A 23553-nucleotide genomic window follows, 5' to 3' on the forward strand; every position below is an offset into this window, starting at 1 on the left:
CAGCACGCGGTACATCGCGCCTCGGATCGTAGGACGAGGGGGGCTGGCGGAGGGAGGAGGCAGGGGGTGGCAAAGGGAGGGAGTAACATCCTCGTAATAAAGGCGCGCCTCTCTCGTTCCGCAGCTTTGTACGAAAGCGTCGCCCTCTTTGGACGTGTGTCGGTGTTGCTTATGTTCGCAGAGAATGAGAATTCCGCGCCGCGAGCGAAAATATCGATATCGTTGATAGCCACCGCGAGAGAAGTCGACCGGCTCTCCTCTCCTCGGCTCTCCTAGTTGGCGCGACTGCTCCCGGCTTCGAAGCGATTTCAATTGGCGGTGCGCGGCGCTCGAAGCGAGCATTCGGAAGCGCGAGGACATCCGCTTGGCTTGTCGTTCCGCTTGGTGACGCCGCGTTTCGTATTTGTACGTTATGATATTAGAAGTGTGATTTATTAAGTCGGTGCAAAAATAATTACGGTTTTTATCATTTTATCATTTGGCGCCGATTTTTCCAACTACCGTTATCTTTTCCAGAATTCCATCTTGTAGGAATAAACAAATTTGTTTCCCGTTGGGAGAAATGTGTGCAGGACAATGGTCTTTATTTTGATTAATAAATTGTGAGACATATATTCGTTATTTTTTTCTATTTCTTTTTCACCCCTTTTTCTTTTCCTTTTCTAAAGAATGTCGATCTGTTGTTGTGTACACCTTTGAAGAAAAGCACACAATTGTAATAAAAATATTGAATTTATTCTTACTTCTAATACCTAACCATTCATATCGTACGAGGTGTGAGTATTGCATATGAAAATCCCAAATGGGTATTCGGAGCGTTGAAAAACAATAACGATCACAGTGAGGTTGATGGTGGGGAAAACGATGTGTTTACGTTTGGAAGATAGAGACGCGGATCATAAAAACGATGTCGCGATAGAGGTAGGCAGTTAGTCGCTGTTGGACGCCCGAAAGAGACGTGCCATCGCCACTCGTGCAGAAAGTTGGTGAGTGTTAATCAAATCATTGTTTTCTAATGTTCATCGGGTGACCGGGATCGAACATTGTTCCCTTACAGAATTAGTTGATTTCTCTTAATCAATTCAAATACCGGTTAGGTCGTCGTGCGTTATTTATATATATTATATATATATATACAGGGTGTCCCAAAAGTAACCACCCTAATAACTCTTCAGTGTTGAAGTTTCAAAGAAAATGATCTTAATAAAAATTGTAGGGATTTAAGTGAGCTACCTTATGATGACCTTGACTTTGACCTCTATTTTCAAGATCATTTGAAAGTCAACTTGCGTTTTTAAACGGGAACCCTTATTTTTTATTATACTGTTTCTTTCTACTAGTTAATTTGAATAACTTTTGTCTAAAATATTTTTTTATTTGTCTAATATTTTTTGAGCTATTTGAGGAAAACTTGATAACTTTTTCAATATTTAACTTACAATTTCTCGCTAAATATTCGTCGGGAGAAAAAGTGGTACTGGACTTTCTTTCTTTATTTAGTCTTAAGAATATATTGTTACAATAGCGCCTTGACTTTTATTAACTTACTGATTTTTGGAAATTTCAAAGTCATCAAATTAAGAAAAATCAGGGCGCTATTGTAACAACATATACTTGAGACTAAATAAAGCAAGAAAGTCTAGTGCCACTTTTTCTTCCGACAAATATTTAGCGAAAAATCGTAAGTTAAATATTGAAAAAGTTATCAAATTTTCCTCAAATATCTCAACAAATATTAAACAAATAAAAAGTGTTTTAGGCAAAATTTGTTCAAATTAACTAGTAGAAAACAGTGTAATAAAAAATAAAGATTCCCATTTAAAAAACGCAAGTTGACCTTTAAATGACCTTGAAAATAGAGGTCAAGTCAAAGTCAAGGTCATCATAAGGTAGCTCACTTAAATCCCTACAACTTTTATTCAGATCATTTTCCTTAAAACTTCAATACTGAAGAGTTATTAGGGTGGTCCGTTACTTTTGAGACACGATGTATATATAAAACACATAAACATATATATTTTAAAGTGATTATTAAACGAGGAAAAAATTGTAATGATAATATGACGCGAACCTGAATGTATCTCGATCGTCGCCTCGGCCGCTGAGCGCGGAGCGGCGACAGGGGAACGGTGGGTGTCACCTTTTGAATTTCGCCCGAAATGTACAGATTGTCTCTAGCTCTGCTTTAAAGTATGTTCTATTGAGCGGAACAAGTGACAATCGGATGGAGCAATGTCTCGAATACGCGGTAAGACTCACCATTCCAGCTCTAACAGCGTTTGCTTCTCTGATAATGCAACATGAAATCGAGCATTGTCGCGAAGAAAGATCACTTTGCGTCGTTTACTTGAAATTGGTGATGGTTTTTGTCCAATGCTCGCTTCAATTTGTATAATTATTATCGACAACGAACAGCGGTGACAGTTTCATTCGGATTTAGCATAGTACACAACACCTTTTTGATCCCACCAAATACCTTTGCAGCAACAGTCCCTTAAACGGTGAATATTGCGCTTCTCGAAGTGGATGTTGCTGCTTGGCCTGGATCAAACCATGATTCTTTTCGTTTGGAATTATCGAAATGGATCCATTTCTCATCCGCGGTAACAATTCGAATACAAAAAGCTCTTTATTTTTTGTCTGGCGATCAACAAAATGCAAATGTTTAAGTGGTTCGCAATGGCATTTTCCGATAATTGGCATGTGGAACTCATTTTTATGAATCTTTCCCATTTATGTAAACGTTTAGTAACTGTTGTACAATCAACATTTAATGCTCCGGCAAGTTCTGAAGTGGATTGTGCTGGATCTTCGTCCAATAACGCTTGCAATAAAATTTGCATTTTCAAGCTTTTTTGCTTGTCCCGAGCCGATCTTTGTCATTAACATTGAAATCAGCGCTTTAGAATCGTCTAAACCAATATTCATACTATGTCTTAATTGATAGAGCAACATCACCATAAGTTTCTATCAGAATTTGATCTTCCACTGCCATTTTCTTTTGATTAAAAAACAGAAACAACGCATGTCGAAAATGCTCTCTATATAAGAAGCTCAATTTTTAAGATGGTATCAATACATTTTTATTGCGTTTATTGTTAGTGAATGACTAAATATCATGAATTAATATTAAAGTATTAAGGCCGGTATTCATAATCGGATCTTATATTTAAGACCGTCTTAAGTCCATCTTCAGATGCTGTACAAGTTATTTCATTGGTTATCTGAAGGTGAACTTAAGACGGTCTTAAATATAAGACCTGACTATGAATACTGACCTAAGAAACAATAGCTGTGATTGGAATGTCTTCGACAAAACTGACATTAGTATTAGGTGTGTGAATTAATTCGGTCCATCTGGCGGTCAATTGCTGTATTATATAATTTTCTAACCTCTAATGTCTGCAAAAGGCTTTATTTTTTAGTTTTGATATCTGGCAATAATATTATTCAGTTGATAAACGTTTGGGTTTGTAACAATAACATCGTGTTTATCTGATTCGAAAATGTCGAAATTCGAGCTAAAAAAGCATCATTTCCGGGAAGTTCTCATTTTCTGTTTTCATTTGAAGAAAACAGCCGCTGAAGCTCATCGAATACTCGTAGAAGCTTATGGTGAAAGTGCTCCTACCGATAAATCATGCAGAGAATGGTTTCGACGTTTCAAAAGTGATGATTTCTGTGTCGATGACAAACCTCGTTCAGGTCAGCCGAAGAAGTTCGAGGACGAGGAATTGCAGGCGCTAACCGATGAAGATCCGTGTCAATCGCAACATGAGTTCGCGCAATTGTTGAATGTTGATCAATCAACAATTTCTGTGCGTTTGGCAGTTTGGCCATGGGAAAGATTTACAAAGAAGGAAGATGGGTGCCATACGAAAGAACTGAAAGAAAGAGACATCGAGAGGCGAAAAGCCATATCTGAAATCTTGCTTGCCAGGCAAAAAAGAAAAGGTTTTTTGCATCGTATTGTGACTGGAGACGAAAAGTGGATATATTTCGATAATCCCAAACGAAGGAAATCCATTAGCGACCCAGGAAAACCATCCACATCGATACCAAAGCGAAATATTCACGGCAAGAAAGTAATGCTCTGTATATGGTGAGACCAGAAGGGTATAGTGTATCATGAACTATTAAAACAGAGCCAAACCATCACCGCCGAACTTTACCAACAACAATTGATCCGTTCAACGCATTGAAGAATAAGCGGCCGGAATATGAGAACGGGAAGAGACACGACAAAGTGATCTTTCAGCACGATAACGCTCGGCCACATGTTGGAAAGATGTGAGGGCCACCTTGGAAGCACTTGGCTGGGACGTTTTACCTCACCCGTCGTACTCACCAGACATTGCTCCATCCGATTATTACTTGTTCAGATCGATGGCACACGGGCTTTCGGACTAGCACTTCAACAATTATGAAGAAATAGAGAAATGGCTCAATGAATGGATCGCTTCGAAGGACGAGTCGTTTTTCCGTCACGGAATGCAACAACTGCCAGACAAATGGGAACAAATAATGGCAAGCGATGGCAAATACTTTGATTAGTGTACCTTTTCATGTTTTTTCATACTAAAGTATTTTTTTGGGAGAAAAAAACGAATTAATTCACACACCTAATATCATCTCCTGCGAGTCTCTCAAAACTCAATCGCACCCCTAATACATCCGATCGAACAATTTTCACCGTCAACGACTGCGGGTGTGAATATGCCGGTCGTTTCGCCTCGATCTCGACGATTATCCCGCTTATCGCGGATTTCATCGGCGACGCTTCAGAGAGACGCGTGCTCTCGCGTTCGCGCGAGAGGTACACGGACGTTGGAGAGAAAGAGAGAGAGAGAGAGAGAGAGAGAGAGAGAGAGGGGGAGGGAGTCTGACGGTGTGGTCCGTTGAGCGCGTATGGCGCATAGATGAAACGTCAGAGCTTTATGATGAATGTACGGCCTGAAAAACGGTGGCTCGTGAAATACGCGGCAGCGACGTGTCGAAATCCGGAGCGCGCTCGGCTACGATTGCGCGGCACGAGGCCGAGAGTGCTCCGCTGACGGCGCTGACGTCCGCTTCGGCCGGTTCTTCGCACGACACGACACGACACGACACGACACGACACGACACGACACATCCGCGTTGCGCGCCCCACGACGCGTCCGCGCCCTCTCCGGTATATTCGGAGAATCAATCGAACGGTTCCATTTGCGCAGCGATTAAATGCCTATGTCAAGGTCCCGCGCTCCCCGACCGCGACGGCGTATCATCCATCTTCCTTTATTGCGTAGGGCGCATCGAAAAACTCATTACGGTACACGGGGCAGGCCGTGGCGCTGATGCAATACATTGTTGCGCACGTCCCGCCTTATAACGACTCGATAATGTCCATGAGATGCAAATTCTCTGTAAAAGGAATCCGCGGACCGTTACGCCGGCGAGTCCGAGTGTTGCGCTCCGCAATCGGAGCGTCGGCTCTCTTAATTAATTGATAATTAGCTATTAAGTCGAGGATGACTCGGGTGTTTTTCGTCGGGTCGCTCCGATTGTGTTTTGCTCCTTGCAGCTCAACGTCAGCCCCTCTCTCTCTCTCTCTCTCTCTCTCTCTCTCTCTCTCTCTCTCTCTCTCTCTCTCTGCCTCCGTCCCCTTCGCCCCTCCGGGTCCTCTGCCTTTTCCTCTTTCCCTATGGGGGGTTTCGCCGAGGCGAGGTACCTGCCTGCCGCAGCGTCGTTTACCATACATGGCTTCACGGTTTCGCGACTCGGTTGCGCAGCGTGCACGGTGGCTTCATTGTACCACCGTCGCCGAGTTACTTACGCGTGTCCTGAATTCCCCGTCGCGACCGCGACGCCGGACACCTACGTGTCCAATTTGCGACCTCGCTCGGTCGCGAGGGCGAGCCGCGCACACGCGCGCCGCGATCCTTCCCGCAGATAATATTCACGGCTGTAAGCCGATCCCACGGTACCGAAAAGACTTCGAAGCGGTCGAAGAGCTGCTGCTTAGAGTTGCCCGGGACAGCTCTCGCGCGCTCGTCGAACGCTCTCGTCGGCTCCGACCTAGAAAGGAGCTTCAAATGAATATTAATGACTCGGAGTCTCGCTCGGCGGAAGTCTTTAACGAACGTATCGCTGTACCGTATGAGTAAACACGAGCGAATCGATCCTTCCTACCGAGACTTAGCGTGCCCGCTCGTTGGAGCGGATCTTGTGCAAACATGTCCTGCGCGCGCAGGAGTCGAATGTCGCGCGGTTCTCCATTATCATATAGCTCCCACAGTGGATACGCGCGAAATGCTCTCCACCGCCCTGTCGTCACTTCATCACCCGGCTCGTCAGCCCTGCGCCCTTTACTGTGTCAACTCTCGAGAATCGCCTTCCGACCGTCGCGTTGTTTATCCTTTCATACTCCGCCTTCGTCTTGCCCCCCAGGTCGTCTTCGGGGTGCGCGGTGTGAACGCAACCTTCACTACCGTGCGATTCGATCACACCGCTCAAACACTCGCCAGACTTCCGACTCCGCGGACCCCCCCGGCTCCACGCGCGGCTGTCGGCCACGCTTCTCCATTCGTCAACGACGGCGACGTCGCGTCCGGGCGGTGCGAGTGTCTCGTCGATGGACGGTGTCCCCCGCCGGGCTATCGCGCGGCGCATACAAATTGGATTAGCGTTGCTGCCCGCGCGGGGTGATAGATCGGTCAATTTGTCCGCGTGCGAAAACGTCGCATAGACGAGCGCCGGGGGGGGGGGGCATTACGAACGGTCGAAGGGCGTCGCGCGAGTCATACGCTCGTCATACGCGCGGTGGTCCCTTCGGGGCCACCACCGTGAGCGATTGCTACACGCGACGCGGCCACGTATACCATTCGCGCTGTAACTATACGTTCTCCGCTTGTTGGCAATCAAGCATACTGCTGCGCCGGCTCTCTCTAGCCGTCCATTTGCCGGCGAGGCGCCAATGCGAAGCCGCCGGCGCGGCGAGCGCGCGACGCGCATTGTTGTCGCTCGCGTGTGCGCGCGATTGCAACAGCCGCCGGTCGATCGGATTCTCTCGGCCGCGATCGCGTATCATCGATGTGCCGCAATCTACGCTGCATTGTGTTGTGACTTTTGCAATGTTACATCGCATTATGGTCTCAGATACACGACTGTTTTTGTGTTTGTTCAACATATGCTGTTTAGGGGACCTAAACTAAGTTTAAGGGTTAGGTAAGCACCTCGTATTTATATGTATTGTTTTTTATATTTTTAATGTACGCTGTGTCGGAAAAATAGGTTCTATTTATAAACCTTTTCTTGTTGACTAATTTTTCAGTAAAACAATGAGCGACCCAATCATATATTATAAAACTTACCCTCCTGAGTAAGGAGGTTCATTCAAGAAGGTCGCTCATTGTTTGTTAAAAAGTAATTGACAAAAGAAGTTTTACAAAGAGAGCCTATGTTTGCAACATATAATTAAAATATATATTAAAAAATGCTAAACAGTATATATGAGCAGGGAGACTCTGCCCCTTCCCTTTCCGAAAGAAACCAAACCTAGCCTTTACCTATGCCTATGCATATACATAACCTATATCTAGAGATATGCGAATTATTCGAATTCGAATCGAATCGAATCGAATCTAATGTAATTCGATTCGATTCGAATAGGAATCGAATACATTATTGTTTGCGTGCATCAGCTACAAAACGATCCATTTGGGCCTGTATGTTTGAACCCTTAACTTGTAATTAACTTAACTTATAATTAATAACTTAATTATAAATTACTTTAAATATTTAAATATATATTTTACTTTAAGATGATATTATAATATCAATATTCCCTTTCATTCATTCCTTTTCATATCTTCCATCATTATTTGCATGTTTAATAGTCATGTTAAATTTTTTAATGATTCGATTCGATTTCATTCGACTTGATTCGAATTCAAGTGAAATTTCATAGATTCGATTCGATTCGAATTCGAATTTAAAAAATGAGATTCGATTCGATTCGACATAAAAATTCTTAATTCGCATATCTCTACCTATACCTTTACTTATACATAATCTATACATTTTTACATACAGTTGGGCATTGTCTTAGAGCTCGCACACAAAATGACATAAATGCATATATATAACATAAAATCATATGGACCAATGACCGTTTAGAAAAAAGTTATGTTATGTTCTGTAAATCAATGTGGCAATTTTTTCCCCAGATGCTCATTGGTCGAGATGGGTTTATATTATGCATTTGCATCTATGTCATTTTGTGAGCAATGAAAGCCACAGCATCTAAACATATGCAAAGATGTATAAATTGGATTAAGTTAGGTTAGTTTAGATTAGGTTAGGTAGGTTTTTAGGAAAGGGCGCAAGAGAAGGGACAAAGTCTACCATTTAACTTTTTTAAGTTAATATACTGTGTTGGAAAAATAGGCTCTATTTGTGAAGCTTTTTTTGTTAATAACTATTTAACAAACAATAAGCGACGGCTAAAACCTCTTGAATGTTACTGAAGAGGGTGAGTAACATTCTATAATATATCAGGTAACCAAGAAAGTTCGTGGCGTTTAATCAATAGAGATAAATAATAAATTTCCGTGAGTGTTACACACCGGTTAATCACACAATCATACTTTTAATTGGTGCGCATGCGCAGTTTGACAGTGACAAGACCGGGCATGAACTTTCTTGGTTATCTAATTATCAAGACTATTGGAGGTGGGTCTTTTCTCCAAACAACAGATTTATCTTATGTTTTTCTTTCTTTTCGTACCGTTGAATCATGACGGACGTTCAGTCCCCTAGCGGAGATTGCAAATTCCAGCTTCGCGGTGTTTGCGAGGAAACGTGTTTTGTTTCTTTCTTTTTTTTCCTTTGTCAATATGTGTTTTCCCCTCGTTATTACGTACGATATGGAGATTATTAGCCGCGTTCACGCGGACGCGCGGGATGTAATCCCGCCATTAACGTTTATATTTTGCGGGAAGTAATGCGTATGCTGAATCATTAGAGAATTATCGAGCCTATTTGTGGCCACGTCACTTTTGAACGTACACGAGCGGCGCGGTAAAGGCCCGCTCGCTCTCTCTAACGAGTTATTATAAGTCGTACTAACGGGTCACCGTCGTACATTAGCGCTTACAGTAATATCCTTGAAAACATACATCACCGCGCACAACATTGCGCATCTTAGAAGTCCGTACGGGATCGTAATAACCGTGGAAAAGGCAGTAATTACATATTTTCAAAGCTCTCACACGCCCGCGCGTCGGCGAGCACCTCGCGAGCCTGTTAATGAGTAGTTAATGAACAACTGTCATCCGTAATTATTCGGATCTTCATGCATGTAGACATGCATGGATTTACATCTTCGGTTCCGTGCCCGAGGAATTAACGCAACGTATGGCAACATTATTACAAATTAAACGACGCAACGGTGCTCTCACCTCCTCCTCCCCCCCTCTCTCTCTCTCTCTCTCTCTCTCTCTCTCATCCTCTCCCTTTCTGTTTCTCTTTCTCCCGCGAACGAATGTAGCGATCGCTCGCTCGCTCGGGCCAGCGTGAAATTGGACGTTTGAAAAAATCGCTGCAAGACACACAAAGGAGCGCGTTTTGAATGGCCGTCGTCATGGGAATTTGCTCGCGCGAGAGTGTTGTAATCTGAATATAATTGAATCCACACATCGGCCGCGCCGGCGCGCAGACAGCTTAGACGGAACACAACACATCGCGCGCCCCGTATTGTCTCGCCCCGCTGTCGATCATCGAGCGCAGGAGGGAGAAGGGAAGGGGGGGGGCGGAAAATGCGAGGAATGCGATTGGCGATATTCTTCGTAATTAAATGTGAGCCGTGTAGCAACGAGCAATACCGGACGTACTACGCTACGCAATCTGCATAGCGCGCCATCAATTCCGCTAATGGGGCAACATATCTTCGGAATCGCAGATTGGACCGCAATAATCCTATAAATTAATACACTATCCGCTTATATCCGGACAGTTATGTACAACGTACGTGCTCGTCCCCGATAAGGTCCGCGATCGCCTCTAGGCCTTCTCGCGCTCGCGCGAGCGGCTCTTCTAGGATATACACCGTGTACATCGCGACTCACGGTGGTCCACGCCGCCGACGAGTGATTACTGTACGTCTCTCAGGAACACACACGTACACCGGGACGTATGTATTCCCCCGGCTCGTTGGCGATCAAGCATCCACCCCTATTCAAAGCCCGCGCGAGTCGCGGCGCAGCGAGGCCGCGTGTAAACACACGAGAGACGCGCGACGCGCCGCGCCGATGCCTGGCCGCGCTGGGAGGCTCATCGAGAGTCATGTTGTACCGTGTAATCGTACACCTCGCTCGTAGCACGCACGCGCACCCGCATGTGTCGGTGAGTCGTGCACTGACGTCGCCCGAAAATCAATTCTGCAGCGCATCGAAAAGAAGGGAGTGAAAAAGTCAGCGATATTGGCCCAAACTGCAAACCTTTAAAACCTAACGGGATTATCTTGTATGCCACAGTAGTAGTTGTAAGACAGTATTTTTTAACCAAAAAAATGACGGGAACGTGGCAAAAATAAATCAAAAAGGTCCAAATTGGCTACTTAAGGTAATGGACAGGGAATGGACAGACTTAACCCATTGGATTTTATGCTTAGACTATGTGAGATACTATCAAAGTAACGCGTATATAAAGGAAAAAGAATAATATGAAAGTCATGTAAAAGTTCAAGAAAGAGCGATTGTTTAACCGTTTGACTGCTAAGCAATTCTTGCAAGAACGCACGAAAACTGCGGGACATATTTTGACTTGATGTTGTCAAATAAAACACTCTCATTTAGACAAATATCAATCAATTTTAATAATTCTTTTCGTATTATAAAGAAACAATATTAATTGTGATTGTGAATAAGAAAAAATAAACATTAAATTGTTTTTTCTTTGAAAATTAAAATTTATAAAAAGATAACTTAAAGTTTATTGATCTTCTCTTATGATCAGCACGTAAAGGATCATTTTGATTAGGGGAAGATCACTGACTCTTACATGAAAAATTTATGTATAACAACTATGTTTTGCCGCACAAATAGCGTGAAGGCCTTTTTTACAACAAGCGCAAATAAGGCGGGATCGCTTGATCCCGCTCCTTCTGTTGCTACACACCGCACATTGTCGTAAGTTACGTCCCGATAATTTTTCAAGCGCAAATTTTTTGGTTGATGAAGATGGTTGTGTTGACACGCTATTTTTATGATTCATCCATTCCTTTTCGATATCGTCAATAATTTTTGATGTGGTCCAGGAGTCTCGAAAAAATTATTTGTTGCTTTGGAAAACACATTTGTCGGAGGAATATTCGTAAAAGTTGGTGTTTCTTCTGTTTCTGAAGATGAAGATGAGATAGAAGACTCACTTTCAATCCTCAGTCTTTTTCTTTGATGAGTTATAATAATGCTATCATCATATAATCATCACTACTTGTGTCTGTTCTTTCACCATCCTCAGAATCACTAGCAATCGAATCAACGTCCGAAATAATAGCCCGTGACATGGTTATTTTTTAAAAATAATATATAAAAACGGTAAAAAGTTATTTTAGAATGCACTCGTGTTACAAAGTACGCGTGAGGTCAGACTACGTTCACTTCCACGGAGCAACAAAGACACACTGAAACTCGCAGCGCAAAAGCGCTGCATCGCGGTTTTCGAGACAAATGAACGCAGCGCTTTTGCGCCGCGTAGCAGTGAAACGGTTAAGGTAATGGACAGGGAATGGACAGACTTAACCCATTGGATTTTATGCTTAGACTATGTGAGATACTATCAAAGTAACGCGTATATAAAGGAAAAAGAATAATATGAAAGTCATGTAAAAGTTCAAGAAAGAGCGATTGTTTAAGAAAGAATGTTTAAAGACAGAATCATGCGACTCCACACTCATTACTTTCGCAGTTTACGACTCCAAACTCTTATGCATATATAAAACTGTCGTTCAAAAGGTAATCGCAGAAACGACTGTTAGAATATATCAGAACTTAAACGACGAGCAGTGACCGTGAAAACGACCGATGAAAACTGCCCGCAATTAAATTGCCGGTCGAGAATTTAGTCGTGGAAACGACTTTTCGGAAGCACTTGAACACAATACACTACGAAAGGTGGCCGTGAAAACGACCGATGGAAACTGTTTGCAATTAAATCGCTGGTCGAGAATTAGTGCGTACACGCATGTACCCACTCACATACATACACACACACACGCACGTAAACTCACACCCACACTTATACCCACGCCTAAGCATCTAAAGCCTTGAACATGCATAAGGAAGGAGTTTGGAGTCGTAAAATACTGCGAAAATAATGGAGTCGCGTAACTCTGTCTTTAAAAAATTTTTTTTGAACAATCGCTCTTTCTTGAACTTTTACATGACTTTCATATTATTCTTTTTCCTTTATATACGTTACTTTGATAATATCTCACGTAGTCTGAGCATAAAATCCAATGGGTTAAGTCTGTCCATTCATTACCTTAAGTAGCCAATATTTGGACCTTCTTGATTCATTTCTGTCATGTTCTCGTCACTTTTTTGGTTAAAAAATACTGTCTTACAACTACTATTGTGGCATACAAGATAATCCGTTAGGTTCTAAAGGTTTGCAGTTTGGGCCAATATCGCTGATTTTTCATTCCCTTCTTTCGCAGTCCTGTTACTGTACAGTGAAAGATTAATCCTTAAAGGCTACCATGGGTGGAGTTTCATCATATTAAAAAACGCAATCACACTGACAATACTAATTTTATAGACATTTATTCAGTAGCGACGACAATATAATCAAACCGATCAATTCTCGCATATATTGCTGTCGACTACCTTTTGCCATCTTTCTGGTAAAAGCTGGACCCCTCGTCGAAACAAGGACCTGCCTTTGGAAGCGATCCAATCATCGACCCATTTTCGGAGTCCCTCGAGGTTGGCGAAGTGCGTGTCTCTCAAGGCGCGTCGCATGGAGCGAAACAGGTGAAAATCGGAAGGAGCAAGGTCGGGAGGGGGAATACTCTGGGTGCAGAAGAACTTTCCATTCCAGGCCCATCAGTGTTTCTTTAACCGTTCTTGCCACGTGCGGTCTAGCGTTGTCATGTTGAAGGATCACTTTCCGCCTATTACTGGATACTAACGGCCTTTTTTGCATCAATTCGTTCAATCGCTCCAGTTGGCGTTGATAAAGGGTGGCATTAACTGCTTCACTGAGATTCAGAAGCCCATAATACACTACGCCTTCCATGTTCCACCAAATGCATAGCATTATCTTCTTTCAGTGAATATTCCGCTTTGGTGTCGATGTTGAAGGTTGATCGGGGTCTACTCAAGAGTCGCTCCGTTTCGAATTATCCTAGTACATCTACTTTTCGTTCCCAGTCACGATATGTCAAAAAGCTCTTCTTCCTATGTTTAGCAAGCAAGGAAATGCAAATGTTTAAGCGATTCAACTTTGAACTTTCTGACAATTGATGAGGCACCCATCCTTCCTTGTGAACTTTCCCTAATGGCATGTAGTCGCCTCGAAACAGTTGATTTGTCAATTCCGAGGACTACTGACAATTTTTTAGCGTCCGTGCCGGATCCATCCGATAACTCCTGCAGTTCCTCGTCGTCAAATTTTTTCGGCTGCCCCGAGCGTTTCTTGTTTTGAACTTCAATATCATCTTCTTTGAAACGTTGCATCCATTTTCTATACGTTCTTTCTAAAGGAGCAGCTTCGCCATAAGTGTCCAGAAGCAATTGATAAGCTTCAGCTGCACTTTTTTTCAAGTCAAAGTAATGAAGAAGCACATGTTGGAAAAACACTTTATCGCGTCCCACAATCGCTTCACTCTTCATCATCTTTTTCTGTACACAGAAACGGCCTTTGTTGACTGGATGTTGCTTACAAATGACGAGATGCATAACCTTTAAAACCTAACGGCTACGGCGCGAACTAAAGTAACATCTAGAACTATCTGTTGCCAGCGGAATTAATGCAACCTCCTAATACTTTGCTATAAGCTTGAGGTGATATTTGATGATAACTTTTAAGGGTCTAAAGCACCGGGACCGAACAAGTATCTCGTGTTTCCTTCTGACGCTCTTTGGGATCGGTTAGATTTGTTAGAACGACGCGATGTGGCCGCTGCGTGTTCACCGACGAAGGGAGGCAGAGTGGCACTTTGGAACTCGGAACGACGCGCGTTTCTCGTCAAAAATCTTGAAGTGCGTGCCAGAGGCGGAATATGGCTGCGCTAGGAATAGCGGCGCGCGCTGCGAAAGTACGCGGAGGGGGTTCAGTAGCCGACGAGAGAGCACGGGGGGCTTCCGTGGCTCGTAAACTCAGCGACACACACGGGAGTTCTTGTAATGTTACACCGCCTCTACCATCTCCGCGCGCGCCGTCGTACTTCATTGTGGCGTGGAAGCGCTGATACATACGCCACATCATTCGGACGCGAGAGCGTTCGCAAGGCGGATGAGCGAGCGTCCGGGAGGTAACCGAATCCCGGAGAAGGGGTCCTTTGGCGAGCGAAAAACAAGGGAGGCTCGGTCACAGGATCCTCCTCCGCCACCTCCTCCTCCGCTTCAACGGCCTCCTCCTTCGCGCGTGATTTATGCCGGCTGAACGTGTCTGCATGAATTACGACGAGAAGAACGCCGGCTATCTTTTCGCATCTTCGCGATTTAGTTAGGCGAGGAACCATCTCCGCCGAGGGGAGGCAGCCTCCCTTCCGCCGGGGGTGGAAAATAATGGTCGGGCCGCGGCCGTTCGAGAAACTGAAAGAGACAGCGCCGGCGAGAACGTAGTTCCACGAGGATGCGCCTCGAGCGAGAGGAAGGTTGTTCCACCACGGTCGCGACGCTGTGTGTGACCGTCGGAGGCTGAAGAGGCTCCCGGTGGGGAAACCAAGCGAGCACCGCTCTCTCTACGGGTGCTCCTAACCCAGATGATATCGCGCTTAGATATACAACGCGGGATTTTATGGCGTATTACAGGACGGTATAAGGCATATAATGGCTTTATGCGTACGTGCTGGACGTAACTTGCTGCGGGAGGGCCGCTTTACGACCCTGTCGAATCTTATTTCACGTGGACGCACATTGCGGACGCCCGCGGACAAAGAGTAAGAGAGAGAAAGAGAGAGAGAGAGAGGGGGGGAGAGAGAGAGAGAGGGGGAGAGAGAGAGAGAGAGAGAGAGAGAGAGAGAGAGAGAGAGAGAGAGAGAAAGAGAGAGAGAGAGAGAGAGAGAGAGAAGATACCGAGGAGGCAGGGGGCCGTAGGGGGGACGTTGAGAAATCTGAGAGCGCCGTGTCACACCAGATCAATTCTCCGTCGGGCTCGTTAATGAATCCCTACCGGTCGATTCGGCCGTGCGGATCAGTGGCTCTTGGCCCGAGGCTGAGCTCGGATAGATCTCGATGGTCCGTGAACTCGCATGGCGGCCGAGTTGAAGGTTTATCTGTGCGTCGGTGTGCTGTGTGCCCAGCGCCGACACGGAGCGAGTTGTCAGCTCGGAAAAACGTGCTTTCCCTCGCAACGTCTCGACGGGCGGATGCGCTTCGATGCGATTGGCTCGCTTCGCAGGCATTGGCTAATTCGCTCGACAATTGCAATCATGATTCTGCGGAAGGGCCCGTAGGCCTTGGTCGTCCCTCTCTCTCTCTCTCTCTCTCTCTCTCTCTCTCTCTCTCTCTCTCTCTCTCTCTCTCTCTCTCTCTCTCTGTCTGTCTTTCGTTCGGGCTGCCGAAGGAATTCTTCGTGCGAGAGGAGCTAAGAACCCCTGCTCGCGCGGAGAACCGAGAACATGTTTATAAGCTCCGCGAGGTAGTTCCCGAGTCTCGTTACATTCTTCAAGTATCTCGAGGTTACCAGCGGGGACTTGGACGCACGATTATGAACTCCTAATGAGTAGGCACTCGTGTACGTTCTCAATAATTCCTGATTAAGATTCGGAAGAACAGTGTGTCCCGGCGCAGTCCCAGCGGGGAGGAGACGGCGGCGATTTCCTGTACGTCGCGCCGCGTCGGGGCGCACTTGACAATTTTACAGCTCGGCTCGGAGGCCTACATCTATATCGCCTCCCGATTTCTGTCGGTAGAATTAATTACACGTCGTCGATGAGCATGTCAAACGATCGGTCGATCGGCCGAGGAGCGAGCCCGGCTCGTCGACGGAAAAGCCGGCCCTCTCGGCCGCTCGTTCGATTAGATCAATTAAGCGCGTAAGTGCCGTCCGACGTTTCACTCGATCCGGCCGATGCGAACGATCGCCGCCGAGTCGGTCAAGGCGAGGTTGATCGATGCCGGTCTCGCGTCTTATGAATGAGCGGCAACGGCCGGTGTCGGATTGCGGGGAGCAGTTTCCTACGCCGGCGGAGAGGTGTTCCTCTTCCGACGGGCCGGACGTGTATTTACTGGCCACGTTCGGCCGCTTAATTATCAAATAATTGTTATTTATCTCGGACATTAGCGGGATATCGGATGGCTTATCCGCCATCTGAGGGCCTCGCGCTCGCCGGCCGGCGGGAAGGCGCGAAGAAGACGCGCAGCGTCTCGAGGATCTTTCCCCCCGTGGTCGTCGCCACGCACGAGCGCGTCCGCGAGAGGACGTGTCGATTTATCTAGGCACTCGATCGAGACGTATTAACGGCTCGGGAGCCGGTAACTTAAGCCAACGCGTTTGTCGCCGGGTCTCCCTCGAGCCCTGCCAGCCGAAAGGGACGAGCGCGAGGGCAAGGCGGTCGTTACACCGGCTGTCCTACCAATTGCGCCGGCGACTCTCCGGCTGCGGAAGATACGAGCGACCAGTGGGATCGCGATTATTCAACGACCGCGCGCGCGAGACTCGACGTGACGTGATAAGGAAGTCTCGAGAGAGACGAGAACACCGCGGACGCGACCGCGCGGGAATGAGTGCTCCTCCCTCAAGAAAAAAACACCTAATATTGGGTGTGAAAATACCCTCAAATAAACCCTCAATAGATAAGTGTAAATTCGGATCTTCAATTGGTGGTCAACACGCAGATAAAGGTTAACTACGAAAAGAATCATCATGTGAGGATACTCTCAAATGAGTGTAACTCTCAAATGGGAGTATCCTCAAATAGCGGTATATCCTGAAATAGGGTCACTTCTAAATAAAGGAAATCCGTAAACGAGGATTGATCCTGAAATATTTCTATGAAGTTAATGACGGTTTATAAAAATATTACCTTTGAATTCATTCAAAAAATGTTACTATTGTGTTTGTAGTTCGATGGATTTAAAACATAAAAAAAAATGTGAAATAATGGTTCGCAATTGAGTTTGAGTAAAAGAATTAACTGATATTTTTCAAGATAGAGTCGTTAGTAATTGTTTGCAGTGCTATTCGTTTTATTTATAATACAATTTTCACTTACAGTCAAACCGCCAAAAAAGTTAAACAATTGAGAAAATTGTCACAAAGTAACTTTGCTATTTATTGAGATATATATTCATAAATCTCAACACATGGCAAAATTAGTTTTTGGCTATTTTTTGAAATTATAATTTTTGAATGTTTTTGACTATAACCAAATAGAAAGAGTTACAAATTACGAACGATTATGCATAGAGATACATCAATGAACTCTGGATGCAAATAATTAATTTTCTATATATAAATCATCATTACATATGAATAATTATTGACAACTTTTATATATATACTTTCCTATGTGTGTGTGTGTGTGTGTGTGTGCGTGTGTGTGTGTGTGTAGGTCCATAAGTTGCAGTCACACTCAATAGACACTGAATTACTTGACAATAACACCAAATATTACACTCAAAATGAAGGTCACATCCAGTTATTTGAAGGTAACACCAAAAAAAAAAGTTACACTCATCTTGAAAGCCACATTCAATCGATGCTTATGTACTTGATAGTAACACCGAAAATGATACTAAATGAAGGTAACGTCCAATTATTTCAAGGTAACACTCGAAATAACACCAATCTTGATGGTAAACTTTCAACTGACATTCAAATTGACGGTAAACACCAAAAATTTCAGTGTTTTTTCCGTGAGGGCTGGCTGGTCGCCGATATTTTTCCGTTTCCTTTTCTGCGTCGAGCTGCTGCGGAGCTCGATAAAAATGTCCGGTAAATATACGGAATAACAGACACCACACAGAGAGAACGATTTAGTTGAATCTAACAAACGCTGCTTTGGAATAGTCCAAATAAATTTTTTGGTTGACCGAACAAAGTTTTGTTTGACGCAATAAAAATATTTTGTTGCAGCTTAGTTCCAACGAAATGTTTTTGTTGCGTCAAACAAAACTTTGTTCGATCAATCAAAACATTTATTTGGACTATTCCAAATAAGCATTTGTTAGATTCAACTAAATCGTTCTCTCTGTGCACCTTCTCACGATCTTGATGTTGACTTGTATATTATAAAACTAACTCGCCTAAGTAACAGGAGCCGTCGTTCGTTTTAGCTGTCGCTCATTGTTTATTAAAAAGTTATAAACAAATGAGATTTTATAGATAGAGCCTATTTTTTTGACACAATGTACATTGAAAAATGTTAAATAGTACATGTAGCCCCTCCCCCGCACTTCCTCCCGAAACAAATCCTAACCTAACTTATTGCATCTTTATATATCGTTGGACATTATTGAAAAAGTTCTCTCAAGATCTGTCACCTAACCTAACCTGACTTATTATATATGCATGTAATTCGGTGTTGTGGATTTGAAAGAGATCTTTTCGACAACGCCCAACAACACATAAAGATGCGATAAGTTAGATTAGATAAGTTAGATAAGCTTAGGATTTCTTTGGGGAGGGAGTGCGAGAGAGGGGATTCGCCCTCTCCCGCTCATATACTGTTTCCTATATTTCTATGTATACACCATATTTGGATTTAAAAGTGCAATAAAATATGTATATTAATTTATATTTTCAGATATGGGATACATAATAGACATTATATCAAAGAAAGCATTTAATCGTTCATTAAAATCAAATATTTTCTTGAAGACAAATTCTGCTAAATAATGATTAAAATGATGCTATATTGAGGAATATTTCCACAATTATCTTTCCATAGTCGCTCGATATTTTGAATGTACATTTTCTTTCTTAATAACTCTTTAATAAACAATGAGTGACAGCTAAAACCTTTCGATTGTTACTCAGGAGGGTTAGTTCTATAATATACGTCAACATCAAGATCGTGGGAGAGTAGTCCGTTATTCTTCGTATATTTACCAAATGTCCTGTCAATGAGCAGCGGGAATCCTTCGGAGGGTCGCTTGCGCGCTCAAATCTGTCGGCAAATTCTACTTTTTTTCCTTTGGCGAAATTTCGAGAGACAATTTCCCGCGTATCATCCGCAGTCGGCGCTCTGCGAGAATCTCGAGCGTCAAACAATCGCGGCGGCAGCATATCCTTGCCCACGTAGATCTCTCGATACGTCCTCCTGCGGGGTTCGGCGGCCGGCTGCAAATCATGCCGCCACGATCGCAAGTAAACTGAGTTACGAGCGTCTCGGTTTCCATCGTCCCGCTCCTCTCTTTGTCATTCGTGCAGCAGCAGCGGCGGCGCGGCCGGCAGCGGGCATTGCCGGCGAAAGGGGATCGATGGCGGATCTAAAGGACGATCAGGCACGCGCGTTCCACCGCGACGACGTCTCGATATGTCTGCGGACGAGATGGGAGCACAGCTCGCGTCGTGCGTGGAAGAAGAAACGATCCGTGGATCCACGGATCGAGGGAGGCGCAAGCAGAAGCAGGAGCGGAGGAAGAGGAGGAGGTGGAGGTGGAGGAAGCTGAGAGACTGCGAGAGAGAGAGAGAGAGAGAGAGAGAGAGAGAGAGAGAGAGAGAGAGAGGCGAGAGACGGGAGTGACGGCGGGGCGGGTCATGCAAGAAGAAGAAAGTATCGAATGCGATGCGAGTCGCCTGAGCGGGATCTCCGGGTATCGGCCGGGGCTAATTAATCGCGCAGCCGTCTGGCGCAAATGACAGCAACGATCGGATCAGTGGGTAATATATTACCGCTCGTTTCAGCAATCACGGGCCGAGCCTAGGACGGAATCGTCGTGCTTGTAGCGCACACGCGCGCAGACTAAAAGAGAAAAACCGGCAGAGCGCGGGGGGAGAGCACGGGGTCGGCCTGGTCCCCGGGGGAAGGGCGGGAAGAGGAGAGGCCCGGTTGAAGGGTGGAAGGTCTCATTACGACGTGGGAACTTCAAAGCCGAACAACGGCTAAGCAATGATAATTTATGACCGTCTATGACCCCGGGCGCGATCGATCACGTAACGCTGCGGTTGCTCTACGTCGAAAGGATCACCTTGAGAGGATGAGCGAGCAGCGAACAAGAGCGATCGAACCGGGAAGCAGCGCAACGGGGATGAGTCGTCCGGATGTCGTTCACGCGCGGTTCGCGCAATTTCAGTCGGCTTAATCCGTTTGTCGCGTGTAACGTTGTAATATCGCGCTCTCTCTCTCTCTCTCTCTCTCTCCCTCTCTCTCCCCTTCTCTCTCTCTCTCTCTCCCTTTCTCTCTCTCTCTCTCTCTCTCTCCCTCTCTCGCTCGCTCGCAACATACGAGTGCGCGTTGCGGTAATATGTTACAATATTGCATTTGTTATCAATCCTCTGGATCTTCCCGTGGCGCGCTCTTGTCGGCTCGATCGGCTCTCTGAGCACTATATTATCGCGCGCCGCTTCCGCGCGCGATAACGCACGCGTCTCGTATCGCAGATATTTATCGGCCGGCCGCACTCGTCGGTCAGCAAATTACTATAAGATCGACTCGTAATGCGGAAACTTTCCGGCGTCGGCGGGGAAGCTTCTCGCCGAACCGAACGAGAGCGTCGGCGGAGACGCGTGTACGCGGAATCGCGATCGTAAATAACGCCGCGCGGCCATCTGATTTTTCGCCGCGCGCGACGCGACGCCGCGGGTGAATCGGAAATTCGGCGGCACGCGAGACCCCTCGTAAATAAGAGCGGATCCCGGGCGGCGAAAAGAAGAACAGATTTACGAGGCAGGATGCACTACCGTGGCGGAGCCTCCTCTCTCTCTCTCTCTCTCTCTCTCTCTCTCTCTCTCTCTCTCTCTCTCTCTCTCTCTCTCTCTCTCTCTCTCTCTATCCTTGCACTCTCTTTCTCCTCCGCCTCTCTCTCTCTCTCTCTCCCTCTCTCTCTCTCTCTCTCTCTCTCTCACCGTCCTCTCTCTTCGTCCTTGGGCGCCGTGTCGTTCTTCCTCCGCTCGATCTCCTATCGATCCCCGCTGCCCTTCGGCGGCAAAAACGCCTGGCCGCCGGTACACGGAGACGCATTACCGGCCGCGTCGTTATAATTCGTCACTGTCGCGTAATGATCCGTGAATGTGCGCGCCCACTCTTATACGCTTTCTTTCTGCCCTTCCTGCCATTGCCATTGAAGGGCCCCACCGAGCTTGTCGATGGCCTTAACCATCGCGGCTCTCTCGCCCCTCGCACTCCCCCCCCCTCCCTTCGTCGTACCGCGGCAACCGCTGCGTCGCGGCGTGAAAGGATCGCCAGTTCGCGATCAATAGTTCATTACGAGAAACAAAAATGCGCAGCCCGACAATGGCCCGCGATCCGCGGTCCGCATCGAACAATCGACCTAACTATATACGCGCGTTCCCTCTCTCTATCTTCCTCTATCCCGCGGCGAATGACGCGGAATACGTTGCCGGAGAAGGTGCAACGGGAAAACGTACGAGAGACCTTCGAGGGAAGAAGGAGAGGAGAGAGAGAGAGAGAGAGGAAGAAACGGCAGCGCGATGAGAGAAAAGACGCGGGGAGAACAAGGGCAGAGAGAGAGAGAGAGAGAGAGAGAGAGAGAGAGAGAGAGAGAGAAAGTAGAGGTAGAAGATCGAGATGTGAAGCGTTGGGTGGCTCGGGCCAATTTGAGGGTCGAGTAGGATGTACGATGAGAAGAAGACCAAAACTCCACATGATGGAGAAGCAACGAGTTATACGAGAGAGCGTATCTCCGTGCACGGGAGAAAAGAGAAGCGGAGAGCGGTTATACGCAAGCGATGAGATCTGTTCGCTCCTTGTATTGGCTCTATTACAGGCCACCGTCGCCGTGCATCGCGTAGCGCATCGCGCGTACCGCATCGTTTGAGGAGGAGAACAGGAGAGGAGAAGGTAAATATGCTGTTTAGGGGATCTACCTCCAATGGTCCTGATGTTGACGTTTATCATTGATCTCTCGAACTCCCTCCTGAATAACATTCACCAAGTCTCAGCCGTCACTCATTTTTTATCAAAAAGTTATTTAACATGTTAAGCGTTATGCCGTTTTCGATTGAGCTTTCGTTCAACAAGAGACAACGAGATGCAGGGTGGGAAAATGTCGGCTCGCCGAGTCGACTAGCGAACCGTCAGTTAGGCAAAAGCCATAGTAAAGTTGCGTTCTATAAAACATATCGAGTTATCGATTATTTTGAAAAGTATTTGTTGCCCATAAAACTTAAAATTGATTGACAGAATCAGAAAGTGATACAACGAGTGACTTATTTTTGCCATCTAAAAATCGACGTCGTTGAGTATTGTGATCAGCTGAAGAGACAATATAGATATAAACAATAATGGCGATGATGATCAAGATTGAGACTGGTTCGAAGCGAAAGGCAACCAATCAAATATTACGGCAAAACCGTATCTTTGTTTAAACTGTTTTAATAAAACCCATTAATGAATGATAAGGTATTATTTTCTAAATTTGATGCTGTTGCTCCTCAAGGATCAACGCCGCCTAAACGAAAAGTCCAGTATCGGTCCACAGGGACTGGCGTAACGCTTAACGTGTTAAAATAAATAATTGTTCACAACTCCAACAATATAATAATTTTTCGATCCATGTTTATTAGGATTTTTTTTCCTCCATTTTGTAGGTACTATCTGCCCTTAAAGTCCTAAATCTTTTTTAACCTCAATTCCTTTTTCTAACACCTTGTATAATAAATGAACATAAAAGTGCTTCATATGTGAGAGAATATATCGTCGATATTGGTATAGAAAAAAAGGAAATTTTTTGTTGAAAATTTCACCAGCTAATAAACCTGATGATGATACTTGACCCTCCCTTAAAAATTGTTTTGATATGATACATTTCCATGAATGTCTCGAGTGAAACATCTGAATTTCGTCTCTCAATCATTCGATTCTTCCGCAAGCGGGTAGAAAGGTTTTCTACCAATTAGAGCAGGCGGGACACGTGTATTCGTTTCCAAGTAAGTCTCCATGGCGCTCTCTTCGTTTCTCTCTCATGCCGCCGAAGAGACACCACAAGGAGAGAAGAAAAAACAGTAATGTGATCACGAACGAGTTAAACGCGAGTGGCCGACGTTACAAACGCCGGATATTTCTCTTCCCTCCGTGGCTGTGGCTGCATTTTTCTCCCCGGGCGTTTTATCGGTGCGTTTTCGTGTTATTATTCAGCATGGATGACGTACGCGTGAAGACGGATGCCCGCGGCAAGGTTCACGGGATTGATTACCGCAGTCAATAACACGAGTGTGTATATT

The 23553-nt window shown here is 45.3% G+C and overlaps 1 protein-coding gene across 1 annotated transcript in view; it reads left to right on the forward strand.

Moving 5' to 3' along the window:
* Nucleotides 1–6863: 6863 nt before the first annotated feature.
* LOC105185198 (L-lactate dehydrogenase) overlaps nt 6864–23553 on the forward strand; it is a 66651-nt gene continuing 49961 nt past the window's right edge. The window contains exon 1 of the mRNA XM_025304981.1: nt 6864–7203. The gene's annotated coding sequence lies outside the window, so the exon portion shown is untranslated. The remainder of the gene's footprint in view (nt 7204–23553) is intronic.

This window comes from Harpegnathos saltator, unplaced genomic scaffold (genome assembly GCF_003227715.2).
Source record: "Harpegnathos saltator strain DR-91 unplaced genomic scaffold, Hsal_v8.6 scaffold659, whole genome shotgun sequence".
NCBI classification, from domain to species: Eukaryota; Metazoa; Arthropoda; class Insecta; order Hymenoptera; family Formicidae; genus Harpegnathos; species Harpegnathos saltator.